Here is a 10,924-nt window from a genome sequence, read left to right as displayed (position 1 = left end):
TAGAATATATTCTTCCACTGTTGTGGAATACTGGCTGCCATTTTGACTTATCTAATCAACTGAATTCAAGAGAATTGCTGCTTCATATTAGTTTGAAAGTCTTGATATTATCTTTAATTTTTTCCATTTTTAACACTTTAATAGCTTGGTTTGGGGTATCCGATCAACAAAAGACTATACAACTTTTATACTTAAAAATGTCTTGCTTAAGGCTGGGCATGGTGGCACATGCTTGTAATCCCAGCATTTGAGAGGCTGAGACAGGAGGATTACAGTTTGTGGACAGCCTCAGCTACTTAGAGAGGCCCTCTGCAACTTAGTGAAACCCTATTTCAAAATAAAGAATTAAAAAAATAGGGCAGGGGATGTAGCTCGGATGTTGAATGGCCCTGGGTTCATCCCCAGACCCGCAAAAAAAAAAAAAAATCTCTCTTAGATGGTAATATATATAACAGACAGCCAACTAAACTGATTTAAAACGTCATATTTAAAAGCAATGTTAGCTGGGGGTGGTGGCACACGCTTGTAATCCCTGCACTTGGGAGGCGGAGACAGGAGGATCACACAGGTTCGAAGCCAGCCTCGCTGGCTTAAGAGACCCTGTTTCCAAATAAGAATGTAAAAATAGGTCTGGGAGTGTAGCCCACAGGTAGAAGGGCTTCCAGGAACCCCAGTACCACCAAAAAAAAAAAAAAAACAATGTTATACTGATTAAAAATTTCAATGAACTGATGGATTGACATACAGGCTAACAGTATAACACTGATTCAAATATTTTAGAATTGAAGGAAGTATACAAAAAGGTCACTGTTTCCATATACTTTATCACAAACACAATTTTATTCTATATATTAATATGCAATTAGAACAGAATATTGCCTTCATATAGTTCTTTAAATTCTTTATAAGGTTTATGACTGGGAAGTGCTGACAAAGGCACACAGTACCAATTTTCAGTGTCATAACTGTACTTAGAAATAGCTAGTTCTACAATAACTACCATGTAAGCAGCAGATATGTTTATAGATCAACATATTGACTTTTGTATAATACAAAATAAAGATCAAAGTGTACAAAAATCGATGTAGTCAAGATGATAGAAGTCAGAATTTTGTAGAACTAGACCTGTAGTTATAACTCCAACTAAAGTGCAATATATTTTCATGAACATAAAACTAGAGATGATATGTTAAAATCCACATCAAATATATAATATTTATAGACTACTTATGATACTCTAGAAATTAGAATCTACTATATATTTGTGAATATGGCATTCAAAACTATAGCAAAAAATTTATTCTACAATATTAAGTTCATCTATGAGCCGGGCGTGGTGGCACACACTTTTAATCCCAGCATTCAGGAGTCTGAGGCCTGAGGACCGTGATTCACGGACAGCCTAAGCTACTTAGTGTGACCCTCTGCAACTCAGTGAGACCCGGTTTCAAAATAAAGAATAAAAACAATAGGGCAGGAGGTGTAGCTCAGAGGTCAAATGCCCCTGGGTTCTATCCCCAGACCCGCCAAAAAAAAAAAAAAAAAAAAACAAACAAAGATCGTCTAAGTAACTTTAGTCTGCGTATTTATATAGTCCGCATATGCAAATTTAAATGATATTAGCACTGAAAAAAATACTCTTTAATTAGGGGTACTCTGAATCTAAATTCCCAGACTTCCAGAATAGAATAGCAGGTTTCATCTCCTAAGACATGATCAATCCATCTAACAACTGTATAATAATTAGGTACATGGAAGAGTGGCCTGACACAATTATCTTATTGCCCAATCATCAAAACAGAATATGCTTCCTTTACTCAGATGATCGCTGACAAAGATAGGTATGTTTGGAGCTGTGGATGGGAGACCAATAAGTAGACTGGATTAGAAGAGAAAATATTTTTTACTTTCTCTTCTTAAAAAAATTGGGTCACTTGTGTCATTTTATTAAAGCTTTATTGAACTATCTTCTGTGTTTAAAACATCTGATATTTAAAACAGTAAACTGAAATTAACATCCCTTACTTCAAAAGGAAACGAGTCTTCCTCGAGGGTCTACATCTGAACATGTGTAAAATTATGAATAAGTCATGGTTAACCTGGACAACCATTGGTGGGAGGGGGGGAAGGGAAAACGGGGGTGGGGGGAAGAGGGCACCAAATATAGTTTAAATGTATACTATTTATGTTCAATAAAAAATTGTTAAAAGAAAAAAAAAGGAAACCAGTGCCTGCTTTTAAATACCTTTACTATTTTAAAGTATCAAGTACAATGAATTATTCATTATGCTTCCTTCTTTACTCCATTAACTATTCTACTGAAGTAAAACCCAATTTATTTCCAAAATAATTGCTCATTTAGAGGTATAGACACATTAAAAGTATACTCTAATGTTGTATTTAAAATATTAAGTCCATACTCTTACTTCTATACAATGTTTTACAGGACAAGCTAACTTCACCAACTAGAGAATGGCTATTGAATTCTACCTTAGCCTGAACCAATTTATGCAAATTTTTTATAATATAATTGTTATCTGCATTACTGAAGCATCACTGACTTTCACATAATGGCCTTTCTAAAATTTATTAATGTACTAGAAAAATGATAGTGAAATCAAATTTTACTTTTGAAAGTAAATTATGCTATCATTTCTAGCAAGCTAGAAGAACTTTGATGGACATGAGCTAAGTTTAGGTATATTAATAGGGAACATTATAGAAATAAGTCTTTTCTAATTTTTTTAAACCACTCCAGCCTTGCACCGTAAATTTCTGGTGAATTTTTAAGGGGCTGATACCAATAAAAAGGAAATTAGTTTTGTTATCTTAGTTCTAGGATTTCAGGTGAGAAGAGATTAGCAATTTTATTTTCCATTTGCTTATAGAATTAGAGTTGTGCTTTACCAGTAGTCTCACTGCTATATTTCATAAGAAGGAAGTGTGGCTGGCAGCCCTTATATTTGTTAATTATATTAACAAGTTCTTTTAATACAGATTAGATATTTCCGCTATAACTTCAGAAAACTTTAAAATAGGCAAGGATGGGGAGAAATGTGCCTTTAGATACTCTGTAGTAAAAGTATAAATTGGAATAAAATATTTAATAAAAATAATTTAGCAAAACAGCCAAGCTGTATTTTTCATTTTTTCATTGGTGCATTATAGTCATGCATCTTAATGGAGTACAAGATGGTAGAGGCATACATGCACACATCACTCATTTATCCTTCCTCAATTCTCACCCCATTTTCTTCCCCCTCCCTCCTTCTCATGTTTGGCTTACTGATTGAATTAGATATCTTCATTTGGTTGGTGGGCTTGAAATTGGTTAGGAAGGTGCAAATAAGCAAAAGTAGACATATACAAATTATCCTTGAAAAAATCATTTGAATTATACCCATAAAATAGAGTATACTGATCTCATAAATACAAGCCAGTCAGTGGTTCCTGACTGCCTGTGTGTGTGTGTATGTGTGTGTGCAAGTGTGTGTACCACACGTATATATGGCCATGTCTAAATGAGACTAACAGGTTAATATGGTGATAATTTATAAGCAGTAAGATCACAGAGTGCTAGTTTTCTTTTCCCCTTTATATTAATCCTCTTCTTATTTCCATTTGACTTTTTGTCTTTTTCTTTGTTGGTTCTGTGTATGCAATGACATTTTTCTACCTATGTGCTTCTATTCCTTTTAGAATTAGAGTTTTACTTATTTGTACAATCTTATTTCATATTAAGAATAAGAAATACTTGTATATTTTATTGCAGTTATGTTTCCAATAGTCATTATTTTCTGCTTTAAATTCATAAAGTTTTACTTTTATGCTCTTTTTATAATATATTCCATCATTTAGAATGTTTCCTTTCATTCACAGATAAGGAATTGAAAGCAATATATTATCTTCTGAAATTTATTGTATTTTAACTCTTTACATTGAAATTTATAAGTATCTGAAATTTATTTCGTTCATAGATGCCAATCATAATATTCACTACTTATTAATTGCTATAATGTTTGAGGCACTGTGAAAATATTTTATATATTTTTTCTTATCTATTCTGATACTTTTCAAAGCATCGATATTCAACTCATATTAGAGAGGGGGACTGAGGATTAGATACAAACATAACATGTTTGTTATTAAGCAGAAGATCTAGGAGGTAAATATGCTGTCTCAAATATAATCCAACTATCTTCATTTTTCTTATTCACAGAATTCCTGTTTTAAATTATGAACTTGGATAATTGTTTTTCTGAAAATATTAAGGAATATTTAAATAGGAGAGATTTTATTTTTATATATCATATTTTATTTATAAGCATTATTCTACCAGAGCTAAGCTGAAAATTTCTTACATTATTGCATTTAAGATTCACCCATATGGACTGATAAAGGGTTGTTGACATATTGATCTGAAAAAATCACAGGCATTTTGGCATTTACCAGCCTGAAATGGAGTCTGTTCTTTTTTAGGCACTGTAAAAGTGCTATAGATAAGGCTTTTGTTTGGCTGACCTGCCATTTGTTAACTGCCCGTGATCCTTAATAATTTTTTGTCATTATTTAAGGGTTTTGAATGAATTTAGAAGGTCAAGGAGAGTTAGATAGATAATTATCTAATGACTAGCATATTTTGCCTGTTCCCAATTATTGATCATTTCTGATTTGGCTACACTCTTATTCAATATATATAAAATTTTGCTTAGCTATTAATAAATGAGGATATTTCATGTTCTACATATTCACAAAATGTTTGAGGTTTATAAAACAATATTAAAAATTTTGTGTTTGAAAATTCAGAGGCTATTTTAACAATTGAGTCCCAAATGCATAGATTTAAAAAAAAATTCTTCACTAAAAATAAGGTAAAGTAGCTTAGGCAGCTAGGCACTGATGATCTAGGAGACATTTATCTTTTTATTGTTTACAGAATTGATATTTATTACACTTAAAAATTAAAGCACTCCCATTTGTGAACTATATGTTCAGTAACCAATATTATTTGCTTACAATTCTAGAAATTTAGCATTCTTTATAAGCTACTCTGAGGGAATGATTAAAAAGACATTTATCTTTTTCAAAAATTAGATAAAAATACTTCCTAGGTGCAAGACCTCACATGGTTCCTGATTTCTGGTTGTGCCACCTTATTTTTGCCAATATTTATCAATAGTTGAGGTTTCATCCTGATCCCTCCATGCTCTAAGGCTGCACCAACCATTAATTTAATGGCTTGGTGACCATTTCATTATGGGCTGCAAAATGGTGGTATTTTCTCAGACCTTCTGCCATTATTAGTTGAAACTATTCTTCAAAAATAGATTTTCCTGGGGCAGGAGATGTAGCTCAGTGGGAGAGCACTTGCCTGACATGTGCAAGGCCTTCATTTTCATCCCTGGCACTTTTTAAAAATGGTTTCCTTATTTTCAATGTGTTTATCCTGACTTACAGTTGGTACAGAGGCAGGCAAAACGATGTGTGCTTCTTTCTCCTTATTTATATTTTTCCATAATAATGAGTTGGGGGTCCTAGTAACATCCAACAATGACTAATGAGGTTTCATTTTAGTATGCATATGAACTCATAGATTTGATGTGCCCCAATTCATTGTAGTTGTTATTCTTATTGGAGCTCATATGGTTCCGACTTATGCTCTGTCCTCATTCTTAATTGAAGTCAGACAGCCTTATAGCCAATGCTTCTTCCCTGTAGGAGATAATGAGGTGCTGATGCTTTAAAAACAAGGAACTCTGCCTCTGTGAATAAGGATAATGTATATTCTTATTCTTATGGAAAAAGACCTTTCTTTTAAATAAAATATCTCCATTTTATAGAATGATATGTCAGAAAAAGAGGGCATCTGGTAATCCAATACTGAAACAGCAATATAAAAATTGTTTTTGCGAATGCCTATCGATGATAAGTTCTCATGGAGGTTTTAATGGATAATCAATAGGAAGATATAGCCTTTTAAATTATAACACACTTGGAGTGGTGGTTCATACCTGTAATCCCAGTACATGGAAGGCTGAGACAGGAGTATCACAGGTTTGAGGACAACTCAGCAACTTTGTGAGACTCTCAGCAACCTAGTGTGACCCTATTTCAAAACAAAAATATTAAAATGGCTGGGGGTGTAGCTCAGGGGTAGAATGCCTCAGTACCACAAAAATTCTAACACATTGCCAGGAAAAAAGCAATTGTTGTAGTTCTTATTTCTAGCACCCCTATTTTCTAAAATCTTTCTCTGGATCATGTGCTTTCTCTTGATCCTCACCTATTTCTAACCTGCAAGTGTGACACGTTTGACAATGGCAGTCTTATTTTTTTAGTCTTGGAGAACAGAACCCTCTTATTAGCATATTTCCAATCAGTTCCATTGAGTTATGTGTGAGGTTTTTCTCCATCTCTAATTTTACCCTTGATTTCCAGACCCATCTTTCTATCACTAAGAGAAAATTTCTACTAGAATGCCACCCTAATTTTCCAAAAAAATATTTTCTTTTCATCTGAAATCTATTTCCTAAGTTTTTTCTTTGTCCATATCACAAGACTCAGAAACTTTCAGTCATTTTTATTTCCCTTGTCATCTGATAGATAACCCAGCTAAAATTTCTATAATTAATGTCTTTGGTGGCCCTCTTATATAAACTCAAAGATCTCCATTATTATTTCATGGTATTCTAACTTGGGTTGGAAAGTTTTCTGGCTATAACACCTGCAATATCCCGAGTGGCTTTCAGCTTCAATCTATCTATCTCACATTAACAAATAAAGCTCCCTAAATTATATCTTCCCATTTATAATACATTAGTCATCCCACATAGTGTAGGATATAATCACATGTAATAATGGTCACCTAGCTTTTCAACAGCCTTCTATGCTTTCATCTTGTCTTCTCAACGGAATTGTATAGCTTATTTTTCTACATTACAAAAAGAAAAATAAATGGTTTGTTCTGTGGGAAAGAGTGATAAAAGGATAAGAGGATAAAAGGAATTGGAAAAAAGAAAATAGCAATTTATGTTGTGCAGAATGGTGAATAAAGAATCAGGTCTTACTAGCCAATGAAAGCCCATGTGGCACTTCTATGCAAAGTGAAAATAGAAGCCTTTCCTTAAGATACTCTGCGGAAGCCTCCTTAAAGTAAAAACAAATCAGTGATGTCTTTAGGTTGAAGGCACTATTTTAACTGCAGAGCCATGAACAGCAGCTCTGTTTTCACTATATGGCTGAGCCAACATTGCTAAGTCATATCTGGTATTTGAGCCTCATTTCCAAATCTATAAAAAGGCACAATAAATCCTACTCTACTTGTTTCACTTGTTTATTACAAAGATAAGTGTGGTCAATGATCTGATCTGATATCAAATGAAGATTGGAAAGAAATCAAGCTGCGACATAAACAAAATTTAAGAACTTGGGGAACAGAAAGAGGAAGAGTTAAGATGACTTGTGTTTATATACTTATTTTTTTCTTGTTGCTTCATTTTGTGTTAGTGGTAAATTGAAAATGAGAAAAAAGTAAAGTCTTTCCAATGAGATAGATGAAGAAAAGGCAAGAAAAAAAGAGAAGTAAACTATAGATTTAGAAAACACTTACTACAAATTTATACGCTAATTTTATATCACATCTTCTAAAGGTAAAGGAAAAAGAAATATAAACAATGTCCCTTATGGGGAGATATGATTATATATTGATATTAGAAATAGTCAAGACTTAACAATTACCGTGACCCAGGCACTACTTGAAGTTCCTTCTCTCATTTGTTTTCCTTAATAATTTTGTATGATAAATTCTAATATTGTATGGAGACAAAAATGAGAAATTTTGACATGGTGTAAAATCAGCTTTTCTAACTGTTCAGGACACTCTTTAACAATACGAGGCTTTATTTTGAAAAGCTGTTTCACAAAAGATGAGAGTGACAGTCCAGTAAGAAATAAAATTGAGACTCACTAATTCAGTTAGAGTGAATGCAGGATACACATATGCAATAATTCAAATACCGGGAAATACAAAGCTTGAAGTAAGTTCCAATTCAAAAGGAAAACAAAAAACCTTTATAAAGGTTATATCAGAAAAAAATGGTTGAGACTTTAGAAAGCAAATAATGATCTTGTGACATTGTTTTTAAAAAGTGATTAAGTGTGAGCCAAATCAGTCAAAGTTGGAGATAGCTGGAGACCTGGGCTGCAGAAAGCAATTGTTAATGCTAAAGGTGACAAAGTAGGAAGTGTGCTGACCACCTGCTAAGAGATTTTCATTAAATTACAGAGAAATATTGCTGCTCTCTGGAAGACAGCTAAAGACATAACTGTCACTTGCTAGATCATGTAAGTACAGAATGGTAAGGAAATGTTGTCTTTGGTCTGAAGTAGAGGGACACTATAATGCCCCCCCTAATAAGAAACTCTAGTAAAAATAAAAAGTAAATATCCATGAAAGCGCTATTGGGCCACCTATCAAGAGGCAGCATGTGAGAGAAAAAGAAAACAGAATAAGAAATATCTGTGCTGGGCGTGGTGGTGCACACTTGTAATCTCAGCATTCGGGAGGCTGAGACTGGAGGATCGCGGTTCACGGACAGCCTCAGCTACTTAGTGGGGCCCTCTGCAACTCAGTAAGACCCTGTTTCAAAATAAAAAGTAAAAAATAGGGCTGGGAGTGTAGCTTGGAGGTAGAATACCCCCGGGTTGCATCTCTAGTATGGAAAAAAGAAAAGAAACAAAGAAAAGAAATATCTATGTAAGTTAAATCTTGATAATCTTCTGGGGAAGCAAAAGTTTTAAAAAACAACACAGACAGAGTGGTTATAGGGAGACTTAAGTAGAGTTAAGGGGACTGGATTTCAAGTTATGGGGAGAAAACAGGATTATTATAATTAAAGAAAGGAATCTATAAGTCATAAAAAAAATTCTTGAGAAAGGTATTTGAAGTATATAGGAAAGTAGGCAGAAGAAAGTAGAAGCTTTCCCTAGACAGTGGTTTGGACTAAGAACCTTAACAGAGGTGAAAATATCTAGACTTATCTCTGACTTTCTAAATCAGAAATTTTGGGTGTGGGATCTTCCAATGTGTGTTGAAATAAGCTTCACAAATATTTGTGATGCACATTTAAATTTGAGAAGCACTGAATCTAGGTAATAGAAAGAAGGCAAGAAAGGGGAATTTAGCTGAACTAAATGTCACAATTAGGAGAAACAAAACCAAGCATAGGATCACATAATACAAAGAACAAATGGTCCCTAATGGTTAAAGTAAGAGCCCATGAATTCTGATCAAATGAAACCAAATTTATACAATCATTGTAATGTTGGGAGCTTCATTATTATAGATAAAATAATGAATATAGGAAAAATAAGTGAGATAACTAATTTTTTAATATTTAGAATGTCCAATAGAACTTCTTTCAGTAATAAAAATGATAGAAGTTTGCATCATTCAGTATGCAAGCTGCTACTGAGCAAATGAAATAGGGTTGGTGAAAATGAATGCATCAATTTTTAATTTTACTTAACTATTCAAAATTAAATAGCTATATGTTGTTAGTGGCTTCCATATTATACAATATAAACATAAAACTCAATTTGCCTTGTTTGATGGGATAAGAATAATGCTAACATATATCAATTTTTTATTTGTAAAGATATGAAATAATGAAATATTTGCATTATAAACTATTATAAAAGACTTAGGAAGTAGAGATTTTCATGTTTATGCATGTAGCTATTGGATAGTCAAAGAATTGCAAATTAGGAATCATTTCATACCTGTGCTTCATCAAAAATGGGAATTCTCTCTCTTGAAATGGGGTTCTAAAAGAGATGAAAATATAGATATACAAGCATTACATTGTTAATTTGGTTTCCAGGTTTTGGGGTAGGTACCCAGAAGAAGTGGTATTTCTGGATGATATTTGCAGGAAAATGGATGTAACTGGAGAACACTATATTAAGTGAGATTAGTCAGTCACAAAAAGTAAAAATTGGGTGTTCTTTCTAATATGGAAGCTAGAGAGAAAAAGGGTCATAGTCGTAACTCTAGATGATGAAGGAGAAACCATAGATAAGTAAATAAAGCAACCTAACTGAGGAATAAATAAGTGTTGTGTGTATGTATTCCTCTACTATCTTGTATCCCATTAAAATTTATGACTACAATACACCAATAAAAATTTTAAAAATGAATAGATAATTTAAAAAAAATAAGAGGTGAAAAGGCTGGAGATAACTGGAAACTATCTGTGGTGGCAATGCAACATACTTAGAGTAACTTTTCAAGAATATAGGATTTAAATATTTGCTATCATATTTATGACAAAAATAAAGATTGGTAAATATGGAATTCAGAATGATTAAATTTATGTTCAGATGAAAATAGACACGGTAGAATCCAAAGCAAAAGCCTGTGTCCAGGTAATAGTTAAATAAAGTTCTCAAAAATGATCAAACTCTTCAAAGGCATGAGTAGGTGGTTAATTTTTATGTAATAGGGAGAAAATTTGATAAATTTATATATTTCAAGAGAAAGAATAAACTTCCTATTTCAAAATCTTAGATTATGAAGGAGCAAGTTAAAATAGCATAAGGAATGTACTCAAGGGAAGGAGAAGACTGAAAGGCCTTAAAGAAGAAAAGGAATACTTCTGTCTGTAGAAGCATTTAATGATGGGGAAGATTTTTTTTAATAGAGGTTACGAAATGAGAAGAATTGAAGAAAAAAGTGTAGAAATCAAAGGGCAAGTGAGAAAAGAATGTAGAAAAAGAGCTAAGATGATGAGCAAAGAAGAAGTCATGTAAGAATAAAGCACTACCTAGAGTCAAGTTACAGTGTGCAAAAAGAGTGAGGCTGGCCACCACGCCCAGCTGTAGAAGAGTGTTGTTTCACCAGATTAAAAAAAAAGATAGCTGAAGA

Source organism: Muscardinus avellanarius (assembly GCF_963383645.1).
Source record: "Muscardinus avellanarius genome assembly, chromosome: X".
Taxonomy (NCBI): Eukaryota; Metazoa; Chordata; class Mammalia; order Rodentia; family Gliridae; genus Muscardinus; species Muscardinus avellanarius.
Note: the sequence above shows the minus strand (reverse complement) of the source record.